Genomic DNA, 24,161 nt, shown 5'->3' with positions numbered 1-24,161 from the left:
TATTTTTTTTCCTAATAGTCACAGTGTCGAAAATGTCAAACATAAAAATCATTGGAAAATAGTGTTTGTTTGTTTTCTACCCTCCTCTCATATAACAACTAATCAGAGTGGCTCACACTTTGTTTTATGCAAATTCTTGTACTTTACCAACATCAGAGCGTCATACTATTTACAAACAAGGGAGACAATTTATATCTTGATTCATCCCCTGCTCCACATGTTGATCATCTAAAATATATTCCAGTTTTGTTTAGGGTATTTATTACAAGGGCCATTAATAAATTTGGTAACATTGTTTTTAGGCTGTGTGACGGTCTGTTTGTCACAAAACATCAACTTAGACAATTACATGAAAGTCCTGCCTTTAGAATCTAAACTTCACAGGTACATGCATTCTTGATTAGCTTTACCCACTAGAACCACTGAGAGATCACAGGGTCAAAAGGCCATCCTCGGGCCATGATATTCTTTTCGGAATATAGCTTGTTCTTGACATGTAAGTACATCTGTGACCCTCAATCAAAAATAACACAATAAATAAATTGTTGTATTAGCCTTTAATCATATAATGTTAAAAGTTATTGGTAAAAGAAATTATAAATTAGCACAATATTTGAACAAAGCTTCTTGACTATAAGGTATATATGTAACATTGTATTCTTGATTAAAAAACTAGAAATTAAAACAAAGTTGTTTTACATACATGAACATCACCCTTGTAATGTCGTATAAAATATTAGAACACTCAATGTTAAAGCTGCATGCCTCCAGATGAGCTAAAATATTTCAAGACAAACTTGAGTTAAATTTACCGAGATTTATGAGATTTTAAGAAGAGTGTAATGACTTGAGTAATAACTTTCATGTTTCTTATAATTAATGACCGAATTTTTTTACCTCTTTTTGGTTATTGACATGGGTTGTAAATGCTATTCACTTCACAATATGTTATTTTTTTTATACATTTCAACATTTTCATGAAAATTAGCATGAATCTGGAGGCATGCTGCTTAAGCATAAAGATTAATAAACAAATAAGCAGAATTTAGTTTTACATTAATTAATTGTTATGTTACTTCCACTTACATACATAGTAATATGCCAAATTAAGTTAGATTTTATTTTTTTATTAACCCTTAGTCTGCTGAAATTGTGTAGTGACACAAATGGATTGTCCTGCTTTGAATTTGAAATACAATACCGGCAGTCTATTCAAAATTTAAGGACTGAGCTATGGACAGTATACAGCCTTGTCATAGTATATTTGAAGACTGGCCTGGTCCTATACTGGTGGCAAAGGATTATTACTTTTGGTTCCAGCACGGTAGGGGTTAATTACAAGTGTTTCATTGTATTCTTCTGCTGCAAAAAGTCACAACTCAAAACAACATTTCCAGAACATGTTACTCTCTAAATTAAATCTATTCTCTTGAAAAAAAAAAAGCAAGTGCTTGAACTAAGCTAAGATGATAATACATTTTGTATGTTAAATGCATTTCCTGTATTAAATACTTTAATAATTATAATATTAATTTTTTATGCATGTATTAAAATTCTGAACTAGACAATGAAATACTTTGCTGAATTAAAGATGAAATCTGATATGAAGTATTTTAACAGTAGGTGCTATCACCTGTAAGAAATGGCCACCTCTGTACAGCAATAACTTTTGTACAACAACAGGAATAATCCTTCACAAACTAAGACTTGGCAACAGATTTTACCTCATTAAAGCAACACCTCACAGTAACAGCCAAAATCTCTGACCCACAAAAGGTGTTGCTCTGAAAACAGCCAAAAAATCAGTTGAACACCTGATACAGTATCTTTAACACTTTAACTGGCTCCACTTGGCACGAAGAAATGTGAATATTTAGTGACGAAAAATATTTGTAAAAATTCTAATTATGATAAAAGCCCTATTTCATTATGGCGCTAGGTATTCAATAACATTATTTATCGCACACCCGTGCCGATTATGCGACTCCGTAAATATGGTATTGCACGGCTGTGCATATATTTTGACGTTATACAAACATAGTGTAAAGACGCGCTAAATGTTTGCGTTATACTGTAGTCGCGTCAATAAAAAATGACTCTTATTTCACTTTAAACGGTCTTTATTTTTGGTATGTGATAAATAGAATATTAAATTCGTGTAAGTTCATTACTGCATTTATTGCACTCGTTGAATAAAATAATACTATGCTCGCCAGAGGCTCGCATAATATAATTTTATTCAACTCGTGCAATAAATTCAGTATTGAACTTGCACTCATTCAATATCCTCTATTTAATCTTAAATTTGTTGTCATATAGTATTTTTTCAAGAAAATGTTATTAAAGTTTGCCAAAGGCTTACTTTGTTACAATTTCTTTAATTCCTTTTCATGTGAGATCATATTACTTAGTACTCAAATGATGTGCACCAAATATATAAAAATTACAATACATATACAAACATCTGTCAATTAAGAATTTGGATTTAAAAGTATCCAATCAGGTCAAAATATCTTCAATCTTTGATAGCAACATTATGTTTTAATGGTGACATGGCCAGGTGACATGGGTTCAAACCATGTCAGGGTCAAGCAATTTTTTCCTTGAGCAAGAAAATTTACATAGTGCTATTACTTACATTCTAGGACAAGGTTTTCTATACTGAACAAAAGGAAAACAGCCAAATGTTGATCATTTGTGAAATCCTGTAAAAACTAGACTTATCACTGAAGGTGATTAATACCCCCACCAGCAACTTTGACTTTTTGAAAGAAAATTTGAACACAAACTATCAACTGTGTACAAAGAAATATTTCAATTAATTGTAATTGCAACTGGGGTCTCGAAATAAGCTTGCTATACACCAAGTTTGATTACAATATCTCATTCCTAACTCTAGTTATTGTCTGGAAACCATTTTTCTATTTTTAGTAACACTGTAATGGTGACCTTGACCCAAGTCTTCATATAAGCTTCCTATACACCAAATAAGATTCCTAACTCTAGTTATTGTCCGAACGCCATTTTTCGTAACGGTGACCTTGACACCAGGGGGCCCAAATGCAATACCAATCAAGGTCTTCATATAAGCTTGCTATACGCCAAGTTTGATAACAATATCTCATTCCTAACTCTAGTTATTGTCCGGAAACCATTTTTCTATTTTTAGTAACACTGTAACGGTGACCTTGACCCTATGGGGTCCAAATGCAATACCAACCCAGGTCTTCATATAAGCTTTTTTTACACCAAATTAGTTAACAATATCTCAATCCTAACTCTAGTTATTGTCCGGAAACCATTTTTCTATTTTTAGTAACACTCTAACGGTGACCTTGACCCTAGGGGTTCCAAATGCAATACCAACCCAGGTCTTCATATAAGCTTCGTTTACACCAAATTAGATTACAATATCTCATTCCTAACTCTAGTTATTGACCGAACACCACTTTTCTATTTCTCCTTACGGTGACCTTGACCCCAGGGGGCCCAAATGCAATACCAACCAAGGTCTTCACATAAGCTTGCTATACGCCAAGTTTAATAACAATATTTCATTCCTAAGTCAAGTTATTGTCCGGAAACCATTTTTCTATTATTAGTAATGGTGACCTTGACCCCAGGGGGCCCAAATGCTATACCAACCCAGGTCTTCATATAAGCTTGCTATACACCAAGTTTGATAACAATATCTCATTCCTAACTCTAGTTATTGTCCGGAAACCATTTTTCTATTTTTAGTAACGGTGACCTTGACCCCAGAGGGTCCAAATGAAATACTAACCAGAGTTTCCACATAAGGTTGTTATATACCAAGTTTGATTACAATACCTCATTCCAAACTCTAGTTATCGTCCGGAAACCATGATGTGGACCGACCGACCAACCAACAGACCGACAAGCTGACTCCTATATACTCCCCCTAAACTTCGTTTGTGGGGGTATAATAAAAAAAATCCCCTACTTTACAGTTGTAAAATTTGTTATTATTAACATGAATATCTGGTCCCTTAAACCTGTGCTTTAAGGGTAAAATGTATGATGATGCAAGAGGAGATACTTGTACATGTACATGGTTATATCACTAGGGCAAAATACATAATAATACAAGATGTAACAAGCAAAATTAAAGTAATTCAATACATTAAAATACAATAAAATACATAAACAAATGTATACTATAACTCTGGAAATTTTGATTAGGACAAAATGACACTATGTAATAACTAATAAATTAAATTCTAATGACAATTTAGATCAGTATGTGTGTTTGAATATTCACACTCTTTCATAAGTTACTAACTTGTTTGGGTTACTTTCAGTTTATGATAATCTTAATTTCCTACATTTCTATGACGGTCCTTTAACTTTATATTATGCATAATTATCATTTGGTTTTTGTTTATATTCTACATTTTACACACTTATAACTATATGATAACTAAATAATTACCTTAATTATCATCCATTACAATGTTGAATTAAGCATGCATGGCCACTACATTTAAACCTGTGATTTTTTTAAATGCAGTAAATAGATTTCTCAACTTGTATAACCCTAGCAGTGCTCAAAGCTAAACTATGCAACATTTAATCAACTGGCTCCTTCAAAATAGGCTTGATCACACTAACTTACTTAAATGTTACCACTACATCCTTTAATATTTCACACAATCAATATAATAAATAATCTAGAAGAAGAATATGTGATATCAAATCAGTGAAAAAATTGCTATAGTAAGGGCTGAAAGGTTGAGGTGCAAATATTTTATATTAACATGTCAATTAATCCAATTCTCCTTTCAAGCCATTTTTCATTATAAGTTAAATAAAAACCTTACTAACCCTTTTGCTGCCACAGCAATTATCACACTTTTGCAAATAATTTTCTAAAAAAAATTAAGAATATAACAAGCTGATAACAGAAACTATAGAAGCTATTTTTGGGAATATGAACATATTTTATATTAATAATTAACTTTTTTTTTCTTCAAAACATAACACTTTATCTCAAATCAGACCAAAATAAGGTATCTTTGCCATACAATATAATAGACGGGTAAACCCATATCATATGCTGGGACAGGGTTACATAATTGTATTATTAACTTAGAGGCCAGCCTCTCGTGACAATAAACGAACAGCTTAAATTCTTCAACAAGGAACACTAGTGTTCTTATAAAACAATCCCAATAAAAGATTCACAAAGACAATCTAACAATGGCTTTTTCTAACAAGCAACACAGATATTTAGCTAAAATATCCCCTACTTAACAAAATAAAAAATATAAAAGTTTATTAATATCTTATCACAGAAGAACATGCAGTACATATGGAAATTTATCTAAGGCACTTAAAATATGATTCAGAAATCATGATTCCTTATCCTTACTGCAGTAATGGGTTAACTCCTTATTAATTTTAATAGCAGTAACTGCTATAGCACGTAACTGCTCTAAGTAGATGGCATTTTTAAAATGTGCGGCAAGAATTTTATTACAAAGCTGTAACATACACAATAAATGTTTTAGTAGGAATCACTTTGTTTGAATATGTTATCTATTTCAGAACAGTCTGTAAAAACTTGACAGAATATCAACATGTGGTTAAAATAAATTATGCTGAAAATAATACTTAAGTAATAAAATACTTTTAAGATGAAAAGACTATCCTTTTGGTGTATTATTTGGCCTGTTACTTCTTGGTTTTTTTTAACATTTAACCTGCTGTATTTATGTAATGGAAATTACCCTACTTTGAATTTGGAACAGTCCATTTAAAGTTTTAGGGATTTCAATATCAAAATACAAAAATTGAGCTACCAACAGTATAGAGCCTGGTCAGAATGCACATATATGCCAGCTGACATGGGCTCTATACTGGTGGCAAAGAGCTTATCACTTTCAGCTCCAGCAGGTTAAAGGTTTAAGGATTTTATCAAGTTAAAAAATATCACAAATAATAATACTCAAATAAAACTACAGGCTTTGTGCCATCAGTATTCTGATTTTCTAAATCAAATTGAAACTATATAAGATGTGTTGATGTAACAGTTATTGAAGGGAAAAAAACAAAATCAGTTTAGATACAAATGTACCATAATGATTATGCATGAGAACAATGCAAAATGTAAAATTACACAAATGAAAGAAAAAAAATCTACTGGGTGTAAACTAAAGTGATTCTTCCACTTACACATTCAAAAGTATAACTAAATGGGAGTGGCTCATCTCTAACCCATCCCCTAATGAATATATGTTTAAAAAAAAAACTTGCCATTTTTGGATTTGCCGAAAATGTGAGGTTTACAAAAGCATAGATTTTTTAATAAAAAGCAACTTTTAACCATACAATACCAAAATCTTGCCATTTACATAAAATCAATAAAGCAGAATAAAAAAAATGGTTTACACAAAGCATGAATGAATTTACAATTAGAAATAACTGATTAAAAGTACATGTGCAGCTAACTAAAACTGAATACTAGTAACTGAAACATACTGAAATATCATACTGGTTTGAAATTTACTATAAAATGAAAAAATTGTACAAGCATATTTAAAAAAAAAAAAATATTGTACTACTTTATGTGAGCACACCGATTTGAATTGAAATGAATTTATATAATGCTTTCAAATATAAGCTGCGTTTTATTTATCATGATATACACAAAAGTATACCTTATAAAAAATATTTGAACACAATATGAGCTTGAGCCTCATTATTCACAACATTTGAAGTATATTCAACTTAATATAATAACAAACGACATGTATATATGTTTGCTATGTAAGATTCAATTAAAATAATCGTTGCTCTGATAATCTATCCACACAGTCACAGACTGACCTTATGATCAGCAGTTGATGTTCTTTCAAGGCACCGATAATTTTACTGAACTTTAACTCACAGAGATATTCTGATGACACTAGGTCATTTGACAACTTAAATATTTTTATTGGTGTAGGACACCAATGGGATTCAAACCTAAAGCCATTATGTGCAAGTGATTTGAAGTATGATATCAAAACAAGTTTGGCATACATTTACATGTATTACCCTGTTATTCCACAGGAATTGCTACAAAATTAAAAAGAACACCAAGTTGTGTACCTAATTCTGATTGCACATGTACATTATTTATTGTTTATTATTATGAACATCCATTCACAAGTATATTTTGAATTTATAACTTGCACAACTGATTTTTTATCATTTTAAACAATTAATTAATATCTTAGTATGAGTTAAGCTTATTTTTATTTCTGACACGAGGGGAAAAAAATGCAACAAAATTAGAACACCTATGCATTTGTGTTGGATTGTGCTGTTGTCGCCTGCCCAGCATTGACTGTCGTCTGCTGCAAATTGGATGATACAGGGCTGTACTGTGGTGGCTGTTCAATTATGTTACCACTGATTGGTGAAAATGTATTTCCGCAAACAACCTGATCATATGAAGGTGGTTTTTCCTCGCTGGATTTTGTTCGTTGAACTTCTTCGTATGACGGTGGATTTGCAACAATGGCTGGATTGTCTAAACCAAATTGTGACATCGCAGGTGGATGCTCGCCATGTATAATCATGTCTCTATCCTATAAATAATGCCAAAATCAAACAATGTTACACTGTCCCGGAAAATACATTCAAAAGACTTTCCTAAAAATTTTCAAACAATAGCTCTGTAAGAACTAGAAATAAAATATCATTATCAAGGAATGATTAAATCAACAAACTGATCAAGTAGATTAACCATTAAAAGATGATGCCAAAAACAGGTAAGAAAATTGTTCTTTCTTTTTTTTCCATTATTATCCACAAGACTTATCTAGCTTTGAAACTTTGTGTACAGATTACTAAGAGACTTCAAATTAAAATATGAGAAACAGCCATTAGCACTGAATATTGTCAGACTACATGGAAGATCTGTTTGGGCTACCTATAAACAGACTGGCTCTAAACTGGTGATTACTGGGATCCTACATGTTTACCGGACAATCAGTTTACCGGACAAAAGCTATTCCTGCTGAATAGTGCTTTTATTTTTGCTTTGATTAAAAAATCATCCGGTCTGAATCGTACACACACTTTCTATTTCAAAGTAAATAACAACAAAACCACTCTCAGGTAAATATGGTTGATTCAGTTCTTTATTTACTAACATGCCCTTTTGTTTACTAGTTATTTCATGACATGGTCATGCGGGGGAATAATCTGTTCTGCGCATGTACGAATAAAGAGGCTCTTAATGGGTTATTTTAGATAGGTTTTACTTTTAATTCTTCTCCACGTTATCTCAGGAGACAATCGTAACATATTTTAATGATAAAAAGTAATTTTAAATTTAGTCCAAAAAGTATCTCGTTGTTGTCTTTTACAAAGAAATGCACAATAAAGAACATATAAGGAAAAGGGTTACGCCCAATTGGGAGGAATCTCTACATAAAATGTAAATAAAATAGATTTTATGGCTTTTGTAACATGCTACATGATGACCAAAAGGAAACTGTATGACAAAGAACAGAATTCCACTTAAATATCAATGTTTCATACGTTTAAGATTCATTAAGAATCAATACATTAATTGAGTTAATACTCACTGTGTTAATTTCAATTACACCCCATAAATAGGCCTCTTCGTAACAAGCATTGCTGAAGTAGTGTCTTGTTTTAGTGACATACTTTTTTTTTTCAATATCTTAACTTTGCCTTTCAATAGTTGTAGTTTCCTTGCTGATTATTTAAAGATTAATTTCAATTCAGGACTTAAAAAATTGAAACGCAATGTCCGGTAAATTGAGCTGTCTACACGATTTTTTCTCTCTTATAATGCCCTATTTTAAAGACACATTTCTATGGTTAAATTTTTAATTTCATGTTTGTTAAAGTAATTTTTACTTGTATTAATAACCCACAATTATTTGGGTGAAATTTCATTCTTTTTTACTTTTTTAAATAAAAGTTACAGCAAAAAAACATCATATTTTGTCCGGTAATATGTAGGATCCCAGTACAGGTATTGGCCTTGGCCTTATCACTGCTTGGACTAAAACAAAATTAATAACAAACCCTTGTATGGCCCCCCAAAACATCTCCGTGCACAATGATGAGCCCTCTTTGAGTAACAATCTGCCTCCTACGTGCACGCGAGTAGAACACACATACCCATATCATCAACTTCAAAAATATCAGAAGTAATAGTATCCTGAAATATATAACATATTCATGAACTTACTCCTTTCAGATCTTGATGGAAACAAATACGTCAAAGAAAAATATTTATGACACAATATTGAACTAATTATAACTTGTCATGAAAAGTGTGATGCACATTTAAACTTATAGCTTTTTTAGAGCTTGTTTATAACATTCATTTTCAAATATGTTGTGTTTCCTTGTAGCTCAAGAATGTTTCATTGTAGCTTAAGAAACCGTTTTAATTAATTTAGTCTGCAATTAAAGATTATTTACATACAAATCATGTAATATCATAAAAGAAATCTTTCTGCGAATACTAATTACTCAACATGCACCTTTCTACTTTTCAGTGTATTAAATACATTGTACGGAAAATGTTGACTTTTACTGATATTTCTTTAATATTTGTAATGTGTCCATTGACATCTAAATGTCACCTCGGAGATAACCTAACCCATAGGCTATTACAAATTATATGATACTGGATTAAAAATAGGGCTGAGGCGAGTATCCGAGTACTTGGATAATCACGAATCAAAATGAAAATTGGAGTACGAATATTCGTCAGTCCAGACATCGTGGATCACGATCTTATTTGATCATATACAAAGTAACATTCACTGTTTCTCACATGGAATTCCTTAATCTTTATTCACTATGTTTTTACATGAAAATAAATAAATATTTTTAGTCGCTATATAAAGATTTATAATAATGTGACATGTATCGAAAGACGTTTTTTATAAAATTTCAAATTTTTTTTTACGTCACTGACATCCTGTCTGCCACAATGGCAGTCACGCCAATATAAAATTCAACCAGCAAAATTTACTTCCAGTGTTTGAGAAACTTTGCTAGTTCAATTGAACATAAGAAAAAAGTAGTTTGTAAAACATGCATCGGCGAACTGACTTATACCGGTGGTTCAACAAACTTGTCTACAGTAATCACATTAGACTACATGAAATATCCAGATATATTTTTCTCAAATGTACATTAAAATACCATGGGTGAAAGTTGGAAATTTCAAAAATTAAAAATTAAGCAGTTTTTCTAAAGTTTTTACATAGGAAATAGAAGGCTTTCAGGAGACTGAAAATCCTGAATTTCAGGAATAATCCTGAAAACTTTCACCTATGCAAAGAATAAAAACATAAACATAGTTCATATTTGCGTTCAGTATTGTATTGTTGAAAAATAAACATGTTTTCAGAATCTATGTTCATGTTTATAAGGGTGTCTTGATTACAAAAGATTTGTGGTTCGATTTGTGAATTTTAAGTGCTGAATTGTGGATCGGATTGGATCGCCACTTATCCAACGATGCACACCCCTAATTTAATTTTTTTTATCAAAACTTACACATAAAAGCCTGACTCCATGTCTCTATGGTAACTTCTTCCTCAATTAAGTACTGAAATAAAATAAAATGAATAAAATAAAATGTGTCATTAAAGTTGACAATAATGCAAAACACTGTACCAGTAATCTCTAGCCCTCAAACAAGAACACTGCAGCAGCATCCACCATAAAATGCTTTAAAATGTTTTACCTTTGCTGCTGCTGCTGGGCCAATCGCGTTATAACCATGTTATGGCATCAAAAAAGTGGACTTTTCAATGAAAACAGCCATTTTTTTACAAAATGCTCATGCAGTAAGGCAATATAAAACAAAACTGTCGAACGACACATATACCCCCCTTTCTAGTCATTGACTCACATAATTGGTAATTTTATTACAGAAACTTGCAAAAAATGGGTACATGGAAGTGTTCAATTATGGAAAAATCAACAGAAACCATTTTGACATTTAAGGCCCATGTGACATTGACCTTTGACCTAATGACCCCTAAGTCATTAGAGGTCATCTACTTCTTATGACCAATAACTAGGTGAAATATGAAGACTTTGTGATGAATACTTTTCAAGATAATCAGCGGAAACCCTTTTGACATTTAAGGCCCCTGTGACCTTGACCTTTGACCTAGTGACCCCAAAATAAATAGGTGTCATCTACTAGTTATGACCAATCACTATGTGAAATATGAAGACTTTGTGATAAATACTTTTCAAGATAATCAGCGGAAACCATTTTGACATTTTAAGGTCCCTGTGACCTTGACCTTTGACCTAGTGACCCCAAAATCAATAGGGGTCATCTACTAGTGATGACCAATCACTATGTGAAATATGAAGACTTTGTGATACATACTTTTCAAGATAATCAGCGGAAACCCTTTTGACATTTAAGGCCCCTGTGACCTTGACCTTTGACCTAGTGACCCCAAAATCAATAGGGGTCATCTACTAGTGATGACCAATCACTATGTGAAATATGAAGACTTTGTGATACATACTTTTCAAGATAATCAGCGGAAACCATTTTGACATTTAAAGCCCCTGTGACCTTGACCTTTGACCCCAAAATCAATAGGGGTCATCTACTAGTTATGACCAATCACTGTGTGAAATATGAAGACTTTGTGATACATACTTTTCAAGATAATCAGCGGAAACCATTTTGACATTTAAGGTCCCTGTGACCTTGACCTTTGACCTAGTGACCCCAAAATCAATAGGGGTCATCTACTAGTGATGACCAATCACTGTGTGAAATATGAAGACTTTCTGATACATACTTTTCAAGATAATCAGCGGAAACCATTTTGACATTTAAGGCCCCTGTGACCTTGACCTTTGACCTAGTGACCCCAAAATCAATAGGGGTCATCTACTAGTGATGACCAATCACTATGTGAAATATGAAGACTTTGTGATACATACTTTTCAATATAATCAGCGGAACCCATTTTGACATTTAAGGCCCCTGTGACTTTGACCTTTGACCTAGTGACCCCAAAATCAATAGGGGTCATCTACTAGTGATGACCAATCACTGTGTGAAATATGAAGACTTTCTGATACATACTTTTCAAGATAATCAGCGGAAACCATTTTGACATTTAAGGCCCCTGTGACCTTGACCTTTGACTTATTGACCCCAAAATCAATAGGGGTCATCTACTAGTTATGACCAATCACTGTGTGAAATATGAAGACTTTGTGATACATCCTTTTTAAGATAATCAGCGGAAAGCATTTTGACATTTAAGGTCCCTGTGACCTTGACCTTTGACCTAGTGACCCCAAAATCAATAGGGGTCATCTACTAGTTATGACCAATCACTATGTGAAATATGAAGACTTTGTGATAAATACTTTTTAAGATAATCAGAGGAAACCATGTGGTCTACCGACGGACAGACCGACAGACCGACGGACCGACAGACCGACATTAGCAAAACAATATACCCCCTCTTCTTCGAAGATACCCCCTCTTCTTCGAAGGGGGGCATAATAAATTCCCAGATTCTCATCCCCGCCTGACCAGTAAAAATTGTTCTGCCCGAACATTTTTTTATTTAAAAAAAAAAAAATATTTTTAGCTGGAACTTAACATTTGATTACAGTCTACGAATGCCAAGTACTGAAAGTATATTAGTAATGGTGCATCATCAGCATTTGTGCGGCCAAAAGTCTGTCGGTCTTGTTCCTGGCTGAATAAAAATTGGATCATGCGGTCCGAGATAAATTTTCTTGGTCCGATTAAAATTTCAAAGAGCTATTGATAACCTGTTTGATAGTTAAAACTAAATTTGTTTAAAACTTTCAAGATTTTAACCCACATTAGACAAATTCTGCACAAGTCAAATTAACAGCAGTGAACTTGTCTTCATTAACAACATTGGTAAATTTTGCCGTAAATTACAAATTTAGAAATTTTGTTTTACAATGCCTTTAAAATAGCGGATGAATAACAATTATAAAATATTTAATCTGATTTAGTGTAAAATCAATTAAGAATGTAGTACACCCATACTTTATGCATTTCACCTTTGTTCATCAGTTATGCAGTAGTTTTTCAAAAACAAATTATAACCAGGAATCTCTAAAATCTAACTTATTCTAAGCCAGTGGTCAATATAATATCATCTTGGACACAAATGAACGTCAAATGATCATATAGTTTCAATTTTTCGACTGCAAAACAGACCGATTTTATAATCTGATATTTCTTAGTGTCCAACTTTATTTGTCATCCAATGAAAACGGTGTATTTCTTAAAAATTCTGAGTGTTAATTTTCATAGAAGAACAAAAGTCGATACTATCGAATACCATTCATAGTCGACTTCTATTTTTCATAGTACTTCATAGAACGCGTTTGTAAAAATAGTCATTTGCATAAATTTGCACATGCGCTTTCGTGGGCCCTTTTGAATATTAATTAATAAAAAAATGACGTCAAAAGGTCAACCTACATTAATTTCACATTTATTGATAAAGGAAATACATGCAGTTCAGATTTAAATCCACCTCTAGGCGAAAAAGATATTGCACGTGTAAAAGTAAAAACAATACAAAGTCAATTCATATTTTTTGTTAGTTTTACGAATGTAGGAAATGTTTAAATTAATTTGTAATTTAGAGGAAAGTCATGTGTGTCTATTCAGGTAGACAGAAAGTGAAATTACATACTGTTTTTGGAAAATACATTTTGTTACCTCGTATTAACACATGACATTTAGTGTATTCATCAGATATTTACTACTGAGTATCAATTGTCTAACTCATTATAGATGTTTGTTGAAAATAAATGTTTCCGTATCGAGCCATATTTTGCTGTCCTCCATTTCCCAACTGAAAAGCAACTTCATGCGTTGTGATGTAAATCATGCATATTTATAAGGTCAAATTTATACCCACCATTCAGGTAATTGTTTAATTAAGCGGACTGGTAGTGACATAATAAAGTGAATATTAATGAGGCCAAATAAAGTTTGACACTTAATATGTTAGTATTCATCCGTAGCTGTTCTACAGAAATTAGAATCATTCTCCGGTCGCTATCGTTCCCGTCGAAGTTTCTAATTTCTGTAGAACATCACGGATGAACACTAACATATAGAGTCACCGTACCAGTGCTCAACCAGTTTTTCACAAAATCACATAAAAACTCTTTCAGAACAAAAGGTTTGATGGGAAACTTATTTTTGTTACAAAGCTGGACCTTTCAAACTCACAATAAGCTAAAGCGTTTTAATAACACAGATTAGGATACAATTTACCACAGAGTTGTATATAGGGTATAAAACTACTATATTTTTCAGACAACCAAACCAGTGCTCGACCAGGTGGTTTAATCTCTATCAGAACTTTTATTTCTTAAAAACAGATATGACTTTTTATGTTCAACAATTCTATTTCAAAAATATTTTGAAACATTTATGTTTTATTGTCTATAGATGAAAATATGAAAGCAAATATGATACAAAGGAAATGCTATACATTGACAAATAAAGTGTTTATAAGAGTTTTGGAATTTAAATATACTGAGGCGTTTTGGATTATTTATTCTCATATTTTTTTACTAAAATCACTCTGCAAACATAGTTAAGTGTGATAATTGGTGTAATATACAAATGGTCCATGCTTTTAGTGGTGTGTTCTCGATTTGTTTCCGTACAGCTGCCATATTTGTTTACATGTTTCATAGCCCCTGCCTTTTATGTAAAGCAGGGTTTTGATAATTTTGAACACCTTTCCTATGGAAATCAATTCGAATCATAAAAGTAAAGGCAATTTAAACAAATATTGTCCACATTTGCCCTAAATTATCATTATTTCAGTGTTTTAGATAGTTTTTACTGCTACTTTTATTATAAAATTGTATTTTTGTACTGTTTAATATTGTCTGCAAAATGGTAAATCTTCTACCAAACTTGGAGTACTTTTACATGGTGTAGAGGTTACAGGTCAGGTACAAAGAGCAAGCACGAACTACCAGGGTTTTTCCACTTTAATGCATAAATCATACACAAATAGAAGTATTGGTCGAGCACTGGGCTGGTCGAGCACAGGTACTGTGACTCTTTATAGATATCTATCTTTACAGAAAGGCGACCATCGTCTATATAATAAAAAGCCCTAAAGCCCATAATTTGTTGGGCTAATGGTCATATAGGTGATCATAGTGAAATGAAAAGGCGCTTTTACTTTGGAATTTGGTTCGGTCTGTAACACAGGCACTAGACCCAATAATTTACCTCTATATGCTCATAATACTATATATAAACATTTATTTTTTAATTGTGTCTAGTGCCTGTGGTCTGTAAGAGTAGAAATTATTTAGAATCTAGAACATGAACAGATGAAAACGACAAAATATTCAGGAATTTAATTTTGACAGCTTTATCACAACAATTGAAAATTAATTATGCTTACAATGTATTTATTTTTCGAAACACCGACTGTTTAAACTGCTTACTAACACGTTTTGCTTCCTTGTTAGTTTGTTTGTTTTGCTTTTTACGAAATGTTCGGTGAACTGTAATAAAAAGCTGTGCGTGAAAATCATAAATTGGTCAAATATAAAGGTTGAACACCACAATTTTTCTATTAATTTATTTATTCACCTATTTAATAATTTATTAGTCCCCTACCGGTTTACCGGAGGGGACTTTAGGTTTACCCTCCGTCCGTCTGTCCGTCAGTCCGTCCGTCTGTCCGTCCGTCAGTCCGTCCGTCCACAAAACTGGATCCCGCGATAACGCAAAAAGTACTGAAAATATTTTAATGAAACTTGATATATGGATAGATGGCAGTATGGAGATTATGCACGTCTTTTTCTTTTCTTCCTGTGTTGAAAATTCTGGTTGCTATGGCAACAAATAGACTGAAAATATGGCAAATTTTACACATAACCTGGATCCAGTGATAACACAAAAAGTACTGAAAATATGTTTATGAAACTTGACATATGGGTAGATGGCAGTATGGAAATTATGCACATCCTTTTCTTATCTTCCTATGTTGAAAATTCTGGTTGCTATGGCAACAAAAAGACTGAATTTCAAGATTTCTGATTCTAGTTTTTAAGTTTTTTCACTATAAGTTCTTTATTTCTTAAGGTATTTTCTTCAAACTTTAAATATAAGTTGCTTGTCATCAACCACATCATATGTGACAAGGTTTACAACTCTAGCACATAATTTATAGCACATAATTTATCAGAATTACCTCCCTTGAACTTAAAATTTTCATGAAAAAAACATTGTTTTTTTTTTAATAACTTCTTTTTCTGAATGTATCTACTTCAAACTTCATATAAATGTTTCTTATTATCACTCAACATTAAATTTTGTGAGTGTTCAATACTCTAGCAAGACTATTTCCAGAATTATGCCCCTTTTGAACTTAGACTTTTTTTTGAGAAATTGGTAATTTTTACTCCAACTTCTTCAATCATGATAGGATTTTAAAAATGTTATATTTTGATAACAGGGATGTTTAAAAAATAACTTTAGAGTGTCTTTCAGTCCGTCTGTCTGTACATAAAAACTGTTTCCTGTGATCACTTTTAAAGAACTTTTTCAACAAATTTACTTAAAATAGGAACCTAAGTGAATGGCCAATGGCCCTTCAGAATGTTGCTTGGGCTCTTACCGGTAGGGGACTTATGGATTGCTTGCAATACTATGATAATTGCTTGTTTTCTTAAGGAGGGGTGTTCTTTTTCTGTTCTTTAACTCAACTAAGGACAAATTTTACAATTACAGTTATTTCACCTGAATAAATATCCATGATGTTAATAATTTAGCAGTTTTGAAAGACCTTGTATAATTACACAGATATATTCCATGATAATTACCTGTAATGTTGGTCTGGTTAAATTGACTTACACCATCCTAGTATCCATTTCTATCCCTCTTCTATTTTGTCTCTATGGTTACATTTTACTTAATTGTGTTCAACACAGCCTGCACCATCAGCAAATTATAAATAAAACTTCAGATTTAGACTCTTTTTTTTTTTTCTTATCAAATCAAAAGCATTTCGTTTCAAAATTCAGAGCACTTGGAAAAAAGGTATACATGTATAATTGACTGATTGGGAAATCTAATAAATGATGCTCAGTATTTTCTTTCTAAAAATCAAGACTTCTCTTTTTATTCTTTTTACATTTCACTTACATGTGTATGATATTCTTATCATTTTAAAATTTTGACAAACATATACTGTATTTTTTAGATTTCTTTTTTTTATGAGTAATTTCCACAAAATCATTTGAACTTTTGTTGGAGTTTATAGAGTAAAGAAAAGATAATCATGACTGTCTTTGTATAGATATATATTAGAAATAGTAAAATGCAAATGTACACCAGTTGTTACACCAGTTCTGATATTGCTGTTATCATCACTAGATATTTCTGTGTAAATTTATAGATTCAGGTATTTTATTAGCTCGACTATTCGCAGAATAATCGAGCTAATGCAGTCACCCATTTGTCGGCGTCGGCGTCCCGTTGTTTTAAGTTTTTTGTGTGTAAGCTGGGTATCTCCATAACTTCTGAAGGGAAATGGATTGAAACTTCACACACTTGGTTCCCTGTGATTATCTAAGATGATTGGCACAAGTCCCATAACTCTGATTTGCTTTTTTTACATAATTATGCCCCTTTTTCAACTTAGAAATTCCTTGGTTAAGTTTTTGCGTGTAAGAGCTGGTATCTCCATATACTACTGAAGGGAATGGATTGAAACTTTCACACACTTGTTTTCTGTGATTATATAAGATGAATGGCACAAGTCCATAACTCTGATTTGCTTTTTGCAATAATTTATGCCCCTTTTCTCGACTTAGAAATTCTAGGTAAATTTTTGCTTGTAAGCTGGTATCTCCATAACTACTGAAGGGTTTGTACCTTTTCTAACAATTTTATGTATTCATATAGGTCAGCATTATTATACTCAATGAAACACCCTTGTGGCAACTTTTCGAATAGTCGAGTGTTACTGTCCTCCGACAGTTCTTGTTAGCTCGTCTATTTGCAGAATAATCGAGCTTGAATGCAGTCACCCATTTGTCGGCGTCGGCGTCCCTGTGGTTAAGTTTTTGCATGTAAGCTGGTATCTCCATAACTACTGAAGGGAATGGATTGAAACTTCACACACTTGTTCCCTGTGATTATCTAAGATGATTGGCACAAGTCCCATAACTCTGATTTGCTTTTTTACATAATTATGCCCCTTTTTTGACTTAGAAATTCTTGGTTAAGTTTTTGCAAGTAAGCTGGTATCTCCATAACTACTGAAGGGAATGGATTGAAACTTCACACACTTGTTCCCGGTGATTATCTAAGATGATTGGCACAAGTCCCATAACTCTGATTTGCTTTTTTACATAATTATGCCCCTTTTTTGACTTAGAAATTCTTGGTTAAGTTTTTGCGTGTAAGCTGGTATCTCCATAACTACTGAAGGAAATGGATTGAAACTTCACACACTTGTTTCCTGTGATTATCTAAGATGATTGGCACAAGTTCCATAACTCTGATTTGCTTTTTTACATAATTATGCCCCTTTTTCGACTTAGAAATTCTTGGTTAAGTTTTTGCGTGTAAGCTGGTATCTCCATAACTACTGAAGGGAATGGATTGAAACTTCACACACTTGTTTCCTGTGATTATATAAGATGAATGGCACAAGTCCCATAACTCTGATTTGCTTTTTTGCATAATTATGCCCCTTTTTTGACTTAGAAATTCTAGGTAAATTTTTGCTTGTTAGACGGTATCTCCATAACTACTGAAGGGTTTGTACCTTTTCGAACAATTTTATGTATTCATATAGGTAAGCATTATTATACTCAATGAAACACCCTTGTGACAACTTTTCGAATAGTCGAGCGACTATTGTATTTTCTCGTCTAGTATTATTCTTTAGTTTCCATTTTGAATTTCCAACAAAACTGTTACAATCAACACTCTGGCAAAGATAAGGTTGAAGCTCACTGCTTAATTATTTTAACATACTCTAAGGATGGCTTTAAGTCAGCCTTCAGCTTTTCTAAAGGTTAAAAATGTAATTTTTAGATAAATCGCTTCATAGAATTGTCAAATCAAAAGAATTAAAGTGGAAAATGAAATTTACTAACAATAAAATACATAAACAATAAGGAAACTGCTCGTTACCTCTAATCTATCTGTTTGCATAAGTAAAGCCAACGATTCATTTCCAGATCTATTTTTTCTAGAAACAAACCTTACTGGTGCCTTTAAAAAGCTTTTGGGACACTGTTTTGAAGAAGGCATGTTGGACTTTTCAAAGATAAAATTACGGAAATACTTTAAATTTGAAACAAAACTTAATTGTTTTCCAAATAAAAATAGAAGCTAAAGGCTGCTTTTAAGGCATTGGTCATATTCATCACATTTTAGTTAAAATATCTGCAATATCAGGCCATAGAACATGAATTGCGATGTTTGTAAAGTAAGATAAATCAAATAACACACAGATAAATTTGAAATAATTTAATCAAGATCATAACAATGGAAACATGAAATGACAAATACAAAAACAATATTTTCAGACAATGTTATAAAATGAGAACATGGTTTTCTGAGAGAGAGAGAGAGATAAACAACCAATTAAAGCTTTCTATACCATTATGTGACTGAATATAGTTGGTCACTTCTGAATTTTAAAATTGGAACATATTTTGTGGTTTTACCATAAAAATTACAATTTCATTGAAGAATAGTTGAGTAAATTAGCTAATCAGATTTGTATGAAAATTCAGTCAACAATGGCTGATAAAATTTGTATGAGACCGAGTGGCCTGCCAGATTTGTATGAAAAATCAGTAGACTATGGCCAGACAGATTTGTATAAAAATTCAGAAGAACCTGTCCAGACAGATTTGTATGAAAATTCAGTTGACCATGGCCAGACAGATTTGTATGAAAATTCAGTTAACCACGGCCAGACAGATTTGTATGAAAGTTCAGTGGACCATGGCCAGATAGATTTGTATGAAAGTTCAGTGGACCATGGCCAGACAGATTTGTATGAAAGTTCAGTGGACCATGGCCAGACAGATTTGTATGAAAGTTCAGTGGACCATTGGCCAGACCTATTTGTATAAAAATTTCTAGAAGAACCTGGCCAGACAGATTTGGTTATAAAAATTCAGTAGACCTATGGCCACACAATTTTGCATGAAAAATTCAGTAGACCATGCCAGACAGATTTGTTTGAAAATTCAGTAGACCATGGCCAGACAGATTTTGTATAAAAATTCAGAAGAACGGTGGCCAGACAGATTTGTATGAAAATGCAGTTGACCATGGCCAGACAGATTTGTATGAAAGTTCAGTGGACCATGCGCCAGACAGATTTGTATGTAAAGTTCAGTGGACCATGGCCAGACAGATTTGTATGAAAGTTCAGTGACCATGGCCAGACAGCGATTTGTATGAAAATTTACGTGGACCATGGCCAGAACAGTTTTGTATGAAAATTCAGAACATCATAGTCTAGATTTTGTATGAGATAAAAATGGCAAGTTTATAATTAGGATAAGCAATATGACACTTTTTTATTTATAAAAAAAATGTATAAAAGAACTTTGTTCGCAATGTTAGCACCTTATCACAATGGCTATGCTTTTTGCACACAAAATAAGCACTTTTACAAAGTATGAAAAAAATAAACATATTGATCATATCACTATCAAATTATGCAATATCAAATATGTAATGAATGTTTGTAATATACAAAAAATATTTTTTTTTAAAAAAGCATGCTAATATCAGCAAAATCTTTTAAAATTGTCTGATTCACCAAACCAAGATTCTACCATCTTTATAATAAAAACTACTACATGTAAGAGTTTCAATAAATGTAATAAGTGTAATGTTCAGTAAAATATATTTGTACATATCACAGGTAAGGGACAAATTTATGATGATAAAATTCTGTTAATATTACATAGATGTAATCTTTAACATACTATGAACTATTTCACTGTTAACCCCCTTTTTTTGCTGAATTTCTTAAATGAATGTGTTGACCCCCTCTGTCCCCACATACCCCCACCCCCTCCCTGCCCCCTCTGTTTTTTTGAAATGAATCCATTTTGGAGATAATAATCATGAAGAAATTTTGAATTTTATATGCCAGTACTTTGAGGCTTGTTCAAAGTGAGTTACATGAACATGCACACCTAGTATGGCATCCTGTTGGCCAAAGGCAGTTCAATTTTGGTTCCTGTTTTTCTATGGGGCAAAGTGTAAAAACAGTTTCTTATTTCATATTTCACAGTATCATTTATATGTTTCATTTATTTTTAGAAATTACATGTTTTCTATCTATATATCAAATAAAAATCTCTTGAAAAGCCAGTGATAGAGAAAGCGAGCAAAAAAACATGCAATAAGAAAAAAATTCCAAAAATCATTTAAAAATGGTAAAATGTCCAAATTTTTCAAAAGAACATTGTACTTTTTTAAAGATGAATGTCCATACTTTACTAATTTTTGTGAAGGGTGCAATCCCGGCTACGGGTCTATCATTATTTACAATAACAACTGACCCACTTTGAAAAATCAATATACAAACTTATGAAAGTGTTTAAAACTCAAACAAAACTATCCCAAAAACAATTCATTTATGTGATTATTTTGAAAAGGCTTACGATATTTATAAACACTCTAAAACTACTTTGAAATCCTTATCAAACATAAAAAATTAATAACTTGTTTGTTCATTATACAATCTTGCAATGCTTGAGAAAGTTGAAATACATGACTGTATATTAAGATCAAGTGTTAAAAAAAAAAGTGATACAAGGATTCCGTACAACTGAACATATCGACTGACACTGCAATCAGTACATGGGTTTATATTGTTGTGCCAGTACCATTTTGCTCGACATTGAAATTTAGGATTCATAGCTATATCAAGCTGACCTTTAAACAGTAATCCTTTCAAGGTCAAATTCAAAATAAAATAATTTGGTGATAACTGAGAAGCAATGTCAGAACACAGACTAAGTAGCATTATACAAAACACACAACAAATGACAGTAATAAATTACTTGTATAAACATGATATCATGATAATGATTGTATATTTGTCAGGAATATTTATATAGAACACATAGTAAACAGAAACAGTAAAATACAAGTTTCTAAAACAATACAAGTAACAGTTATAAACTAAATCATGTAACAGTCTAAAAAGTTTTACAAAAAAAAATCAACTTGGGTAGGGTTGAACAGGTAAATATTCATTGATTGCTGACAACAAATTGTGTCCCTATGCTGATTATTAGCTGACAATAAATTGTTCCTGTTTTCACTGTTAGCTGACAATAAGTCGTGCCACTATATTACATGTATTAGCTGACAATAAATTGTCACTGTATTCACTGTTAGCTGATAATAAGTCGTATCACTATAAATGTATTACATGTATTAGCTGACAATAAATTGTTCCTGTTTTCACTGTTAGCTGATAATAAGTCGTGCCACTATACATGTATTATATGTATTAGCTGACATTAAATTGTCATTATATGCATTGTAAGCTGACAATAAATTGCCACTGTTTACACCGTTAGCTAACAATAACTTATGCAATACAAATATATTCTCTTAAAGCTGACAATTAATTATAGATTTTACTTTTACAGCACAGCTTTTGCCCAGCAGGCTAGTGGGATCAACTTTGTTCTTAATATATCATGAAACATATTTTATAAACATTTAGATGATCAGGCAATAACAAATAGAAAGCCTTCAGTGTGGTTTAACCCCTTTGATAAACAACAAATGTAAATTATCACATGCTTGGATGTTAGACCCACTCTGGTTTATTATCATGTGGGTGATTACACCTGTTTCTTTACTTTTAACTTGGTAACTACCAGCCTATAAACTGCGAATAGATATCTCCCTATTCAATGAAAATACCCCCATCAGCTGAAAAAAGAAAAAACATTTTTGATACTTGTTTTATAAATAAAATATCTTTAAAATGAATAATTAATAAAATTTGCCCCCTTTATTTTATAAAATTGTAGACTTTATTTTGTTTTTTTTACATATCTTAAAATTAAAACCCAAAATGACTGGACTTTTGTTGAGGGAAAAAAAACGTTGGGTTTTTTAAATTTTTTGGTCTTTCACCAATATTTTCTATATAGTAGTACGGTATATTAATCCCCTTAAAATTTAAGGGTTAAATATTTAGTAAAAATGTTTTGGACTTTGAATAAATATAAAAACATAAAAAAGAAAGTACAACCCCGAGAAATTAGCAGTTAAATATATATATTATAAATTTCAAAAAGCCTCAAAAATTTTTCAAGCTTTTGATGGGAAAAAGAAATTGAGTAAAAAGTTTCCTAAGTAATGCATGAATTTGTATTTTAGATTTTAAAAGGATTTTAAAAGAAAAATTTTGGGAAATTTGGAAATAAAAAAACTCAATGGGTGGAACAAGAATTGTGCAAAAATTCAGCAAAAAGGTTTAAACTATGTAAATTTCAGATAAAGGGTGGGTATGTTTCATGTCATACAAAGTTATATTTTTAATAGTTTTTGGAAGTATCACTATAGTAGTCACTAGATGGTCCCCGGAAAAAGAGAGTTGCTAAGCAACGGAATTTTATTTCTATACTAGAAAAGAGAAATCTTCAGATGCCCTTTTTATTTTTTTTCTATTTAGAGGGGCGTGGGTTTGAAATTTTCATTAGCACTATGTTTTTCGTAATCAAAATCCAGTGGTGATCCAACACTGTTGCTTCTAGGTCTGCCAACAGTAATTGGAAGAAATGTCATGAATCCTGATTTAGAATTTATGTTTTTGATCCCATTCGGTCCACTCCAACGTTTTACACTATTCAGTTTTTCTTGCGATGAACTCCCATAAAATGAGCGTCTGTTGATTAATGTACTAAATTTGATGTCGTTCATTTTGGTGATAGTGTTTTGACAAGAAGCAGGTGGGATTTCAAATGATTCCAAGTCATCTATAACGACACTGGGGTTGGGCGCGTTAGGACACGGTTGTAAAAGTTCCGTATTTTTCAGAGATCATCAATAACACTTCTATTTG

The 24,161-nt window shown here is 32.1% G+C and overlaps 1 long non-coding RNA gene across 1 annotated transcript; it reads right to left on the bottom strand.

Moving 5' to 3' along the window:
- Positions 1–542: 542 nt before the first annotated feature.
- Positions 543–15,615, bottom strand: LOC132733814 (uncharacterized). Its single transcript, XR_009626222.1, has 4 exons — positions 15,483–15,615; positions 10,561–10,612; positions 9,070–9,205; positions 543–7,595 (listed from the first exon to the last, which is right to left on the bottom strand). It is a non-coding gene; the product is annotated as an uncharacterized LOC132733814 (long non-coding RNA).
- Positions 15,616–24,161: the final 8,546 nt, after the last annotated feature.

This window comes from Ruditapes philippinarum, unplaced genomic scaffold, assembly GCF_026571515.1.
Source record: "Ruditapes philippinarum isolate M1 unplaced genomic scaffold, ASM2657151v2 ctg7762_1_1_1_1, whole genome shotgun sequence".
NCBI lineage: Eukaryota > Metazoa > Mollusca > Bivalvia > Venerida > Veneridae > Ruditapes > Ruditapes philippinarum.
This window is presented reverse-complemented; position numbering and strand designations above follow the sequence as displayed.